Genomic DNA, 13,968 nt, shown 5'->3' with positions numbered 1-13,968 from the left:
GTTATATGTTGCTCTGGATACGATCATTGGCTAAATGCCTGTAATGAAATGGGTTGGCTATAACAGCAGAAGACCACATCTGGTTCCACTCCTGTCTGAGGCTATCATGGGTCCAGACTCACCCAAACTGGATAATTGAAGACTAGGTGAAAGAAAAAGGCCAGGTGTTTCTTCTTCTTCATCTCTCTCCCTAATCTTCAACTGTCCAGCATGGGTGAGTCTGTACTCATGATAGCGTCAGATTCCTGATCTTGGCTGTCAGGAGTGGGACCTGATGTGGTCTTCTGCTGTTGTAGTCCATCCACCTCAAAGTTTGATGTGTTGTAAATTCTTGTAACCTTGTAAATAAATGTTATTGCTGCCTGGGATATGGTTAACATATTTTATGAATGGTTAAATGCATAATTACTTAGCCTCAGTGCTGGAAATGATAAAGTTTCTTTTTTTAAGTTACAAGTGCTAAACTGCACCTCAATCATGAGATCACCCAGTTGTTGCTTAAAAGACATCCAGATATTGTAAACGAAGAGAACAAAAACAGTTATGACAGTGGATTCAACACTACAGTAGCCCGTTATTCTGCAAGTTTGCACCTGCATCGAGTTCCTTTCTAAGTTCTTTATTGACATGACATCTTCACCTTAATCCTCAGCTACCTTGTTCTTATATCTTAGTTTCAGCATGTTTTATTGTTAAAGAAAGCCCACATTTTATGGAGTCCTCTACAATGTTGCATGTAAGATATACAAACCTACCACGAACAGAGTTTAAAATGGCAGCATGCCAGTTGCAGTAAAACATGTTTATAATACACATCCGATTCAGCATAATGCATGTGAAACTTTGGAAGGTGTTAAATTTCATGAGGCATGTCAGCCAATGAGACACCTCCCTATTTGCAAATCCTGTCTGAACAGCCAAAGCATTAAGACAGCCAGGAAGTTTTCAGGCTGCTAGTTTCACAGAGGAGTCCAGAAGGAGAAACATACTGTCATAGCACACAGCTGTAAGAGCAAACTGCTGAAAGTGAATATATACAGGTGAGTGGATTTTATTTCAGCTTTTTGAAAATATTAATAAAAGTGAAAAGACACTGAACTCTTAAGTATGTACAACAATTTGAGCAATAAGTAAAGAGAAAGAAGTTGATTAAACTTTAAACTTTAAGATGAACTTGAGTTCTAATTTAAATGGTTTATATGTGGTTGTATAGAACATGTCTAGAATATAATCTAAAATTGCATAGAATTTGCCAAAAATGCAAACTACATGGAATGTTTAAGAAGTGCATGATATATTAGGTACATTTGGGAATCCCTGCCAGGCAAAGTGTAATGTGAATAAATGAATATGTACTTCTGTTCGTAGATCTTGAGTTGAAAAATTGACAAGATGTTATACAGGGACACTGGAGCTGTTAGAGCAACATCCTGGACACGTGGGTTAAGATTTAACAAGGGCAGGTAGTGGTTGCCACTCCTGTGACAGTAGAAGTCTGTTTGTTGCAACAGATAAAGCTGCAGGGAGTGTGAGAAGCCTGAGTTATTATTAGATGTGTTTAAGGAAAATGAGTTTGTATGAGTTCATCAGCACTTGGCTGTCAGACAAGCAGTCGAACCCATAAAACATGCTGTGAACTGGAAACAATCCGAAAGCATTCTTGAAATATTAGAGGGGGAGGGAAAAAACAGCTAAGTAGTGTATTGAGTCACAAAGCATTGTCTTAAATGGTCAGTTAATAATGGCTTAAAAGGATCTTGCAATCTTGTAATAAAGAAAGCATAGGGTTGTACATCACTCAGAACCCTGGCTTAAGACACATGCCAAGATGGTATAGTATGGCATAGGGAACAGTATGCTCTCCAGTGACTGCTTTTATTTACAGGATTTCTCATATTCATAACAATTCATAATAAGATTAAGCTTAGGGTTTTTTAAATGTATTTTTAAACCCTTTCTTGCAACTTTATTCATATAGATTATTAAATTGCCCTCCATCATATACAAAAAGTCAAAGTCCCTTCCACACCATGATCTGGTCTTCCCAGGCAGTCTCCTGTCCCTGTACTAACCAGCTCTTTGAGGCGCATGGGTGCGGTGCTGATCTCCATTTCCACAGCCCTCAACCTTTCGCCTATACAGCTACAGTGGGGGTCTAGTACTCTGGTAACCATAAGAGTTTGACTCCATACTCACATCTGTATTGCAGTGTGTCTTGCCAGATGGCAGTAGGTACCATTTTTATGATGGTCTTTGGTATGTCCTGAGCGCAAGTAGAACTCGCAATCTCCCAGTCGAGAGGTAGACATGCTAACCACTAGGCCAGCTTGCACTTCTATCATATACAATATGTACAAATTCCTTGGTCATATCTGTAGCTTGATAAAATCCAAAGTGCAGTACTATCTGAAGAACATTATCTTTTGCTAATTATAAATAAAAATCACAAAGACAACAGACAGACTACACGGTTAAAGGAGTAGTTTGGTGAAAAATGAAATTGAAAACATCCTGAACAATAACCCCTAAATGTAGTCAATCCTTTAAGCAGTGGCAGCTTGTCCATAGGGGTACATGGGGCAGAACACCACTATATATCAGTTTTTCAACAAAAAGTTAATCTTCATAAATAATTTCCAGGCTCCATACATTTTAAATTCTACTGAAATACCTTGTTTGCATGACCAACAGTTAAAAAAAAAAACAGAGAGAGAGAGATAAGATTTAAGATGTTCCATTCATTTGCTTGCCTTTCTAGATGCTCATCAAGAAGTTATTATTGCATCTAGTGGTCAAAAATGAGAACTGCAACAAGCACTAATAGAGGTCCATTGGGGCAGGAATCAAGCTGCCCAATGCTTGCTCTATGAATATTTACAGTGGAAGAGGAACTGCAGACTTGATAGTTAATATCAAGGCATCATTGTTTTGTTTTGTTTTGTTTTTTTTATGCCCAATTGGGCTAGTTTAAAATACTCCAAGGTCTTGTTTTATAGCAAATATTTAGAATTAAATCCAATAAATTTCTGCAAACAAAAGGCAAAGTCTAAGTGAAAACAATGCATGTTTATGATGTACAGAACCACTTCTACTGTGAGATATATTGGGAAAGAGAAATGAGGATTATACAGATCATATGCATATGATTGAAATGCATGTGCACGAAAGTCAGTATATTTCCTCTGCAAAGGCTAAAAAAAAAGTTTCCTGTTTCCAATGTTCAAGTGTTTTGGCTGGATTTCAGATCAATTTTTGTATTACTATTATTATCTATTTTTGTTATGATTTTATTGATGTATTTTTTGAGATGTCCCAGAAATGTTGCTGAAACTTGAGAACTGCAGGTAATGATCTTATACCTTCTGTGTGTGTCTCACTAGCTAAAGGAAACATGCTAGCTGTATCAAAGATAAAACCACTCAAAAGGTGCTGTTGCACTGTACACTGGATGAGGCAAACTGCTTCTTACTGGCCTACTAAAAAAAAAAAAATCTTTGACAGTAACCTATAATAAGTCAACTCTGATAACATCTCAACTTGGTTCTGTCTGAGGTTATGTCAGTACTGTTGTCATCCTGCCACATCAAAATCTATGGTTATGAGCTGCTGCTGCTGCTGTCTGTATGATACAACTGGTAAATTAAGTTTGCTTCTTCAACTTCAGCTTTTCAGTGACACTGGGAAGCTAATAGAGCAACCGAGAGAGAGAAACTGATAAATATTGGTATAACACTGTGCAAAGTGTATGTTTAAAACATCACCTACTAACCGCAAACCAAAGTATTTATTCTGTGGTTTATGATGCTGCTGTCTACAAAATTAGGTTAATAAAAGTACAGAACCAGTTTAGTTTGGGCAGAAGTATGATTGAAGTAGTCATAGTGATAGTGAAACTATGAGAATTGATAGTTTCAATTAGTCTTCAATATTCAATTATTAATACAGACCTATTGTGCAATTTCATAAAATTATTTGTTTGCAAATTTATATTCTTCTATTACTGACCCCAGAAATGTATTTTGATGCAGGTCTGTGATCATCTAGACATGCAGGTTAGCATGATAAGATTGTAAAATTCTCTGAGGGATGCTTTTATTTCGAGTACAAAACTAAAAGAAGCAAACTTCAGGCAACAAAAACATCTTAAAGCTTGGCGAAAGGGAAAATTGTGTATATTTCATTTCTGAATTAAATTTTCCTTGAATATATTCTAATAACAAAGCAGATAAAACCCAACTAGGCGGCACGGTGGCGTAGTGGTTAGCACTGTCACCTCACAGTAAGAAGGTCCGGGTTCGAGCCCCGTGGCCAGCGAGGGCCTTTCTGTGTGGAGTTTGCATGTTCTCCCCGTGTCCGCGTGGGTTTCCTCCGGGTGCTCCGTTTTCCCCCACAATCCAAAGACATGCAGGTTAGGTTAACTGGTGACTCTAAATTGACCGTAGGTGTGAATGGTTGTCTGTGACTATGGCTACATCCACATGGCAATGAGATTTTTTTTTTTTTAATATCACGTCCACATGGGCAACAGATCAGTAAAATATCAGGTACATATGGCAACGCAATGCTTGCTGAAAACGATGCAATACACATGCCACACCGCTATGTGCGTTGTAAGACGGTCCCATCGGAGACACCAGAACAATAGAACAAGCAGGACGCATGCGCATAAACCCCTTCTTCTGTAGCATCAGCCACATAAAGTTTTGATTATTAATCAGTAGCGTAAAATAGTATCTATTGTCTAAGACACTTATTTATATTTCATATTAAAACGTCTATGTAAATTAATACATAGAAAGCCTGGCCAGGCGCTGAACGTTCTTCTGACTTCACTTTAAGAGAAATTCAGGGCGAGCATGAGCCTAGCTTCTTCCCTGTCACTGTCACACGCACACACCTTCTCACTCCCTGTCCTATGGATATAGTCCCTTTAAATCACGTGCTTGTTTTTTGAATGGAGACGCGGACAGAGGAATGAATGGGGGTAGATGGAAGCCGGTACGCCAACATTCTGATATCCTCCAGAATTCTTTAATGGTCCGGAATAAATTGAATGCTACACATTGATGGATTACTTTGTTCTTCTACACCCTTTTTGAGGAATGTATTGTCGGACTTAAACCAACATCTGAAGAGGTGAGATCGCTCCTTTTTTTTCCCTATTTTTGCTGGCGGGATTGTTTGATTTGTTGACATCTCGCATCGAGTTCGTTACACTTCTACCTGGCGTTAAGCACTCACAGTCATGTGGTTGTGACATCATCTTAAACAAATCCGTTCTACTCATCCAGATGACTTCGCAACAGCGCCGTTGCCAGATTTTTCCACTCTGGAACCCGTTCTCAAAAGATTTCGTTTTGGGGCACCCAAAACGCCGGTGCCGTGTGGACGCCAGGCCGAAACGATAAACAATTTTATCAGATTCACCTGAATCCGTTGCCGTGTGGACAGGGCCTATGTGTCAGCCATGTGATGATCTGGCAACTTGTCCAGGGTGTACCCCGCCTTTCGCCCGTAGTCAGCTGGGATAGGCTCCAGCTTGCCTGCGACCCTGTAGAACAGGATAAAGCGGCTAGAGATAATGAGATGAGATGAGATGAAACCCACCTATGCAAATAAGTCATGAAATATGTTGAGCAAGTATTAATAATGTAGTTCATCTGAGCTACTTAAATTTGCAAACATTGAACTGAATTGTTAAAATTAATACAATCACTAGATTCTATTTCCATTTCGTATAAATGCACAGATAATTAAAAGACGTGCGTGCCCTCCTTCGAATGCTGACATTTTCCCTTGTCTGAAATCGCTCCCTACTCACTATATAGGGCACTATATAGTGGGGACGCCATTTTGTAGTGCTGTCCGAAACCTTAGTGAGGATTATGTGGGAAATGCACTCAGTATAATATGTATTTATCACAAAAATACATGCATGTATTTATTATTTTGAAAACCCACCAGCCGCCTAATCTGGCATGTTTTAATTGTGTGACAGTAATGACGTAAATACCAGCGCGATGGACTAGTCCTTATCCTGTTGTCTTTCCAACGCTTCTCTACTCCACGTTGGTTTGAAGTTGTATGGAATAATCTCCATGTCACGTATGTGAGGGAGGTGGATGTATGTGCAGAAGTATACAGTTTAATAAAGTGCAGAATATATATACAGTGAGACAATATATACACAGGCAAACAATCCAAAACAGCAGGCAAGATCAAAAATGAGAATACAGGCAAAAGGGTTGGTTGAGGCGCAAACAGTACATCAAAGGCTAAGTGAGGACAAGAACGAGAAACAGGCACAAGGATTGTTAAACAGGAAATGAAGACAACGGGTAGAAAGGCTCAGTAATGCGTACATGCGTATCGTAATACTTCGCGATGCAAATGTATGAGCACAGTCCTTAAATAGGCAAACGCATAGTTCCTTAATTGAGCTCAGGTACACCTTGTTCACGGCGTGCATGCCGGAGTCCACTTGGCGTGCATGCAGCCCGAGGTGTGCCTTCAGGTGCATGCGCCACAGCACGCAGGACTGACACTCCATCACTGATGAAGCTGGCAAATCTCTAAATTAATCTAAATTAGAATGATATGGCGATCTGGCCGCTGTGTAAACAGTTTTCAAAATGGCGGCACTGACACTTCACGTTTGAAGTCTCACACAAGTCTCATGAAGATCCGACACCTGCTGTGGACCATACAAACTACATTCAACATGGCTAAAAAACGAAAACGCCAATAAGTGCAATATAATATGCCAATATAAGTCACAATATAAGGTTAATAAAACTGAAAATGTAATTGAATAATATGTTAGTTAAGAAATAAAGAAGTTTAAAAATGACTTCAGTTCCACTTTAAGCAGCCAGAACATGCTAGAGCACAAATTTTGGTTCTGGACAGGATCTTTTGAGGCAAATGTAGCTAGCAAATAAATTAAAAAATGCAATAAACCTGCTGAAAGTTTTACACTTTCACCTAGAACCACATACATAATAAGAAATTTAAGGTATTTGACCACCTTCTCTTTATTTTAATAAACGTAACAGCAGCCCTGTTTATATATTAACAAAAAAAATCTCCGGGGTTACAGTGTTAGGTTATTTCCAGAGAAACATGCACATCTGCAAAATAAGTACAACTACGTAAGAGCAGGTCTTCTTTGTGCATATGTGAATCCCCTACTTTCTGCTATCAAAGAGTCAAGTGTGTTTCCTGTTCTTGCTCTGTGCATGTTCTGAGGGTAACGTAAGTCTTTATTACAATACTTCTGTTTCTCACTCTCATTCTAATCTGTTTTCTCTTGTTTTGTATCAATTGATTTGAGAATGAATGTCTGTGTTATTGTGTGCTTAGAAAATGTCAAGTCTTTTGAAACTTTTAAGCTCAGACACTGAAATAATTTCCCTAAAGAGCTCATTATTATGAATCATAATTCATAAAGTGTCATGGTAAGATATTTGTGTTTATTTCTCAATACTGTGTGCTAATGAGTGTGGAGATGTCTGAGCTTAAGTGCTCTGTCAGGCATGTGAGTGTTTTTATTGTGGCATAAATATGAGATAGTTGCACATAGCACATTACCGGAGTGCTTGGAATGTAGACCATTAAAACAACTTGCTTAAAGTGCCAGATAGCAAGCATTATTGATCATCGAATGCTAATAATCAAGGAGCAGGAAGTAGAGGAACAAATTCAAAGTATATAAAATATATTTAAGTTTTTATAAATAAAATTATGTGATATAATTGGCAATTTGCAAATTATTCAAATTTTAAACTTATTAAAGTATGAAACATTGCCTCTTTAATTAATATTTAATGATTGGTAGTTAATTAATTCATGAATTACATTAATTACATTTAGTGTGACATAATGTCCATGAAACAGGTCCTACCATCACCTTTGTTATGGTAGATTGAAGTTAAAAAGTCAGAAAAAATAAGTTCATGGTGTATGAATCACTTCTGAGAATCCTCGTCAATGTACATCGTGCATAATTAAGTATTCCTCTGTTCAAAGATCTTGAGTTGAAGCAATACAGGAACTCAGGGGCTGTTCAACCAACATGCTGGATAGGCAAGTTAAGATTTAACGAGGACTGGTATCTTACAACGTTACTGAGAAATTGAAAAGTGCAAACTCCTGTCCTGAAGACATCCCCATGGTGGAAAACTTACTGACATTTACAAAGCATGGACATTTGAGACTCCTCTGTTAATCTTGTCCAAACAGAAAACTTTCGAACATCAATGATAATTTTTCCTTTTCCTAACTGTTTTTTTTAATCTGCTTGTTATTAGTCTTAAATTATGTGCAGCATCCACCATACAAGTTCCTGTGATATGAGCTGCTAATTTGATATCATGTCATAATGTTTTATGATAGAAACAATAACATATCAGAACAAGTACATATAAACAGCACTGTGGTACAATTTGTAATGCAAATAGTTAGAAGAAGAATATGAATAAAATAAATAAAGAGGAATAAGCAAAATAATAATTAGATTTTGATCCTTTTTGATTATGACTGATGATGATTATATTGAAGTAGGAGAACAAGTTTCGAAGATTAACCTGTGTCATTGAGTTAACTGTAGTAATAATAATAATAATAGGGTGGCACGGTGGTGTAGTGGTGTCGCCTCACAGCAAGAAGATCCGGGTTCAAGCCCCGTGGCCAGCGAGGGCCTTTCTGTGTGGAGTTTGCATGTTCTCCCCGTGTCCGCGTGGGTTTCCTCTGGGTGCTCCGGTTTCCCCCACAGTCCAAAGACATGCAGGTTAGGTTAACTGGTGACTCTAAATTGACCGTAGGTGTGAATGGAAGTGTGAATAGTTGTCTGTGTCTACTGTATGTGTCAGCCCTGTGATGACTTGTCCAGGGTGTACCCTGCCTTTTGCCCGTAGTCAGCTGGGATAGGCTCCAGCTTGCCTGCGACCCTGTAGAACAGGATAAAGCAGCTAGAGATAATGAGATGAGATAATAATAATAATAATAATAATAAAGAGGAGGAAGAAGATGAAAGAGAAGAAGCAATTAAAAATTGTGACACTTCATGTCTTAACGTAATGATGGATGTCATTTCTCTTTACTTAGTTCACTTCTTGACATAATATGGATTACTACAGTTGTGGAATAGGGCTATTTACTGTATTTTTATGATTTACTCTTTACTGTTTGATCTCAAACGCATTAGGAAGGCAATAAATTCCACTAATTAACTTTTGACATGGGACACCTGTTAATTTTTCACCTGGAAAAGCATTCCACATGACTACCTCATGAAGCTGGTTAAGATAATGCCAATAGTGTGCAAAGCATCATCAAGGTAAACGGTGGCTACATTCAAAATATGACAGATATTTTTTAAACCACATAATATCATATATGTTGCATATGGTTTTTTCATAGTTTTGATGTCTTCAACGCAGAAAATAGTCAAAATACAGAAAAAAAATACCTATGAATGAGTTGGGGTATACAAACTTTTGACTGGTGCTATATATGGTGCATCATATTACTATGATGATGATGATGATGATGATGATGATGATTACAACACATACATACATACAGACGTAAATACAGCATCAGGTTTAGGCCATGGTAAAGGTTAGAGAAGAAGCTTTGGGACCAAATGGTTATTGGTTTGATTCCCTGGACCAGCAGGAATGGCTGAAGTGCCCTTTAGCAAGGCACCTAACCCCTAAGTGTTCCCTGTGGGTATGCCAGGGTCCTGTTGTATGCCACTCAGGATGAGTGTCTGCTAAATGGCTATAATGTAATACTTCTACTGTTTTTTTAGCTGTAGTAATCATCAGTATAGTGATATGATCATGATTTTTTTTAACTGAAACCCATGCTTCATTTGGGAATTTCCTGTTTCTGATGCTTCACTTCAGCAGTGTGTGCTTGAATGCTAAACGCTGTTGGGAACTTACTCTTCTTCACAGGACACTTCAGTACATTGCTGATACCTCATACCTGTAGCTTCTGCTTAAACATTTGAGTCATATTTGTATTTTCTACTGATCTTTGTTTGTATCTGGGTTTTTTTTCCAAAAAACCCCAGAATCTCTCTCTCTCTCTCTCTCTCTCTCTCTCTCTCTCTCTCTCTGTCATATGGATTTGCTGTGTGACTGCTTCAATACATTGCAAAAACAGTGTAAATATTCCAGTAATTAATTTCTCCTTTTTATGTTAGACTCTGCACACACACTTATGAAAGGCCACAGCGAGGATTTTAGTGTAACCCAACTAATTAATAGCTTAATGACTAGCTAATATGTTCACACGTTTGTTCACACTACCCCTGAAAACCACAAGTTGGTATTCTGGATTACTTTGACATGCCAAAAGGTTCACTTCCTTCATTGCCCTGTTGTTGTTTCAAGCTTGCTGTGGTTGTTGGCTTCCTCGTCTACCAAAAACAACAGGTTCAGCACCTTCTTCCTCCTCTTACTTCTCTAGAACAGTACCTATGCTGTCTGATCTGATGTCTCATTTGTGTGTTCATTGCTGTCAGCAGTATTTTTGGCAGCAGGAAATCCTTAATTTGGCAACGTGATATGAAAATTTCACTTATCTGTACATTTTCATATCCCCTCTGATATGTGTCATATGAGATGTGGTTCAGTTCTGTGGTTATTCTGTTAGTGTAAGTTTAGAGTCTGAACATTCTGAATGTATAAAGCTAAGTTTTGAAGTAAATGGTTCTTGTTTTGCTTCATTACCATGATCACACTGATTTATATAAATATACTGTCAGGAATAAAGGGCAGAAACAGATGCGAATGTGGAGTTTTAATAGTCAAGATTCCCACAAATAAACAGAAAATATGAAAACCAAAACTAGGCTCATAGAACTCAAGAACTGGACAAGGCAACATGAATAATCACAATAACAAGAATAACCACAACAAATGCGAGACAAGATACAAACAGAAACACAGGTTCAAAAAAACTAGAAAACATTATGTATGGTGGGTGGCACAGTGGTGTAATGGTTAGCACGGGCGCCTCACGGCAAGAAGGTTCTGGGTTTGAGCCCAGCGGCCGGCGAGGGCCTTTCTGTGTGGAGTTTGCATGTTCTCCCCATGTCTGTGTGGGTTTCCTCCGGGTGCTCCAGTTTCCCCCACAGTCCAAAGACATGTGATTAGGTTAATATGGGACGGCCTTAGGCTGAGGTGCCCTTGAGCGAGGCATCTAACTCCCAACTGCTCCCTGGGTGCTGTTAGCATGGCTGCCCACTGCTCTGGGAATGTGTGTGTGCTCATTGCTCACGTGTGTGTTCACTGCTTCAGATGGGTTAAATGCAGAGAGGAAATTTCACAAGTGTGTGATGAATAAAGTTGTGCTTTCTTTTCTTTTGCTTTGTCTGTGAACTTGAACCAGGTGGTGTATGGGAATCATAGTTCAAGCGAGGATACGTGGTGTGCTCTGGGAAACACAACTGAGAAGTCCTCCTATGAGGCACTTCCGAGTGCTATCACAGTAGTCAACAAAGCAAATTGCAGGTTTATATTAATGCCTTTGTTTTAATTTAACAATTGTATAGTAACAACTTACATAGGGACTGGTGTGGTGGAGAGGCTACATAATCTAAGACTCAAACTTTTTTTTATTTGCTCTTATTTAACAAAGAAAATACATAATTATTGATCTGATGAGTCTTTACATAAGACAGTTTATCATTTATCGAATGAGTCTCCAGTGTCAGCACTTTGTAACAGCCTTTGTAAGTTTTCCACCACAGGAAAGTTAAGAAACTCATTTCATTTTCACAGATGTTCTACAACTGCATTAACTGCCATTTGAGGAAAAAAAAGGCCTAAATATTGTTACCTAAAAAGTAACCATAAACAGATGAAAAGTATGATGTGCCATTCTTTAAGAAATAGAAAAATTGGAATTGTTGGAAATTGCTGCGGTATAAGAGGAGTAAAAGGCTTTGTGTGTTAAGCTTGTTTTTCACTTTTGGTTGTATGCTCCACTTTGCACTGTTGTGCAGATTTTTGTTCTCTGTCAAGACCTAGTTCAGACATGTTGTATTTAGGGATGTATACATGGCCTTTTTACACCAATAACCTAACACTGTTGTTTCCTGGAGCTTGTATTAGTCTGGAACCATTCTACACATTTCTATCGCAATGAAGCCAGCTCTTCATCAGAGTCAGTTCAGGTCCAGCACACGATTGCTGCTGGTCTGAACAAGTAATGACTTGAAGGTACATGACCCAGAAAAAAATAACATTTAGAGGGAAAAAAAGACTCATATCTCAAAGATGAGTCAATACCCTGATGTAGAGAGAAGTAGAAACTACTTGCAGAAGGATGACTGGTTGTTGTATCCATAAAAAAAATGGCAATCTATAGAATTTTGTTTGCAGGCAAGACAGATTTTTGAGAATTGTTTGGAGTGCTGGGAAAGTCTACAACCCTGATTCCAAAAAAAGTTGAAATGCTGTATAAAATGTAAAGAAAAACAGAATGCAATGATTGACAAATCCTTTTCATTCTATATTTAATGAAATGCAATACAAAGACAAGATATTTAATGTTCAAACTGATAAACATTAATGTTTTGTTTTGTTTTTTTGTAAATATACACTCATTCTGAATTTGATGCTTGCAACACGTTCCAAAAAAGTTGGGACAGGTACATGTTTACCACCGTGTTACATGACTTTTTCTTTGAACAACACTGGGTCAGTGTTTGGGAAACGAGGACACTAATTGTTAGTCTTAAACGTGAAATTCTTTCCCATTCTTTTTTGACATACGACTTCAGTTGCTCAACATTCCAGCGTGTCTGATGCCGTTGTTGTATTTCATAATGTGCCACACATTTTCAGTGGGAGGCAGACAGTGCAGTTTTGCAGTTTGTGTGTGTGTGTGTGTGTGTGTGAGAGAGAGAGAGACACTAACCACTTTATTAGGTTCAACTGCTCATTAACACAAATATCTAATCAGCCAATCACATGGCAGCAACTCAATGCATTTAAGCATGTACATGGTCAAGATAACCTACTGAAATTCAAACTGAGCATCAGAATGGGGAAGAAAGGTGATTTAAATGACTTTGGATGTGGCATGGTTTTTGGTGCCAGATGAGCTGGTCTGAGTATTTCAGAAACTGCTGAGCTACTGGGATTTTCACACACAACCATCGCGAGGTTTGACAGAGAATGGTCTAAAAAAGAGAAAATATCCAGTGAGCGGCAGTTCTCTGAGCAAAAATGCCTCGTTGATGCCAGAGGAGAATGGCCAGACTGGTTTGAGATGATACAAAGCCAACAGTAACTCAAATAACCACTTGTTACAACCAAGGTATGCAGAAGACCATCTCTGAATGCACAATACATTGACCCTTGAAGCAGATGGGCTACAGCAGCAGAAGACCACACCGGGTGCCACCCCTGTCAGCTAAGAACAGGAAACTGAGGCTACAATTTGCAAATTACCAAAACTGGACAATAGAAGATTTGAAAAAAAAAACATTCCTGGTCTGATAACTCCCGATTTCTGCTACTATGTTCAGATGGTAGGGTCAGAATTTGGCATAAACATGAATGCATGGATCCATCCTGCCTTGTATCAATGGCTCAAGCTGATGATGGTGGTGTAATGGTGTGGGGAATATTTTCTTGGCACATGTTGGGCCCCTTAGTACCAACTGAGCATCATTTAAATTCCACAGCCTACCTGAGTATTGTTGTTGACCATGTCCATCCCTTTATGACCACAATGTACCCATCTTCTCAGGGCCACTTCCAACAGGATAACGTGCCATGTCACAAAGCTCAAATCATCTCAAACTGGTTTCTTGAACATGACCATGGGTTCACTGTACTCAAATGACCTTCACAGTCACCAGATCTAAATCCAATAGAGCACCTTTAGGATGTGGTGGAATAGGAGATTCATATTATGGATGTGCAGCTGACAAATCTGCAGCAA

The 13,968-nt window shown here is 38.6% G+C and overlaps 1 protein-coding gene across 1 annotated transcript in view; it reads left to right on the top strand.

Annotated features, from left to right (window-relative positions):
• The first annotated feature begins 928 nt into the window (after window positions 1-928).
• The window catches only part of si:dkey-262k9.2 (uncharacterized), a 46,324-nt gene continuing 33,284 nt past the window's right edge, over window positions 929-13,968 (top strand). Inside the window, exon 1 of the mRNA XM_060897689.1 lies at window positions 929-1,040. The gene's annotated coding sequence lies outside the window, so the exon portion shown is untranslated. The remainder of the gene's footprint in view (window positions 1,041-13,968) is intronic.

The sequence above is a fragment of the Neoarius graeffei genome, chromosome 17 (genome assembly GCF_027579695.1).
Source record: "Neoarius graeffei isolate fNeoGra1 chromosome 17, fNeoGra1.pri, whole genome shotgun sequence".
Classification (NCBI taxonomy): Eukaryota; Metazoa; Chordata; class Actinopteri; order Siluriformes; family Ariidae; genus Neoarius; species Neoarius graeffei.
Note: the sequence above shows the minus strand (reverse complement) of the source record. Positions and strands in the feature narration are given on the sequence as shown.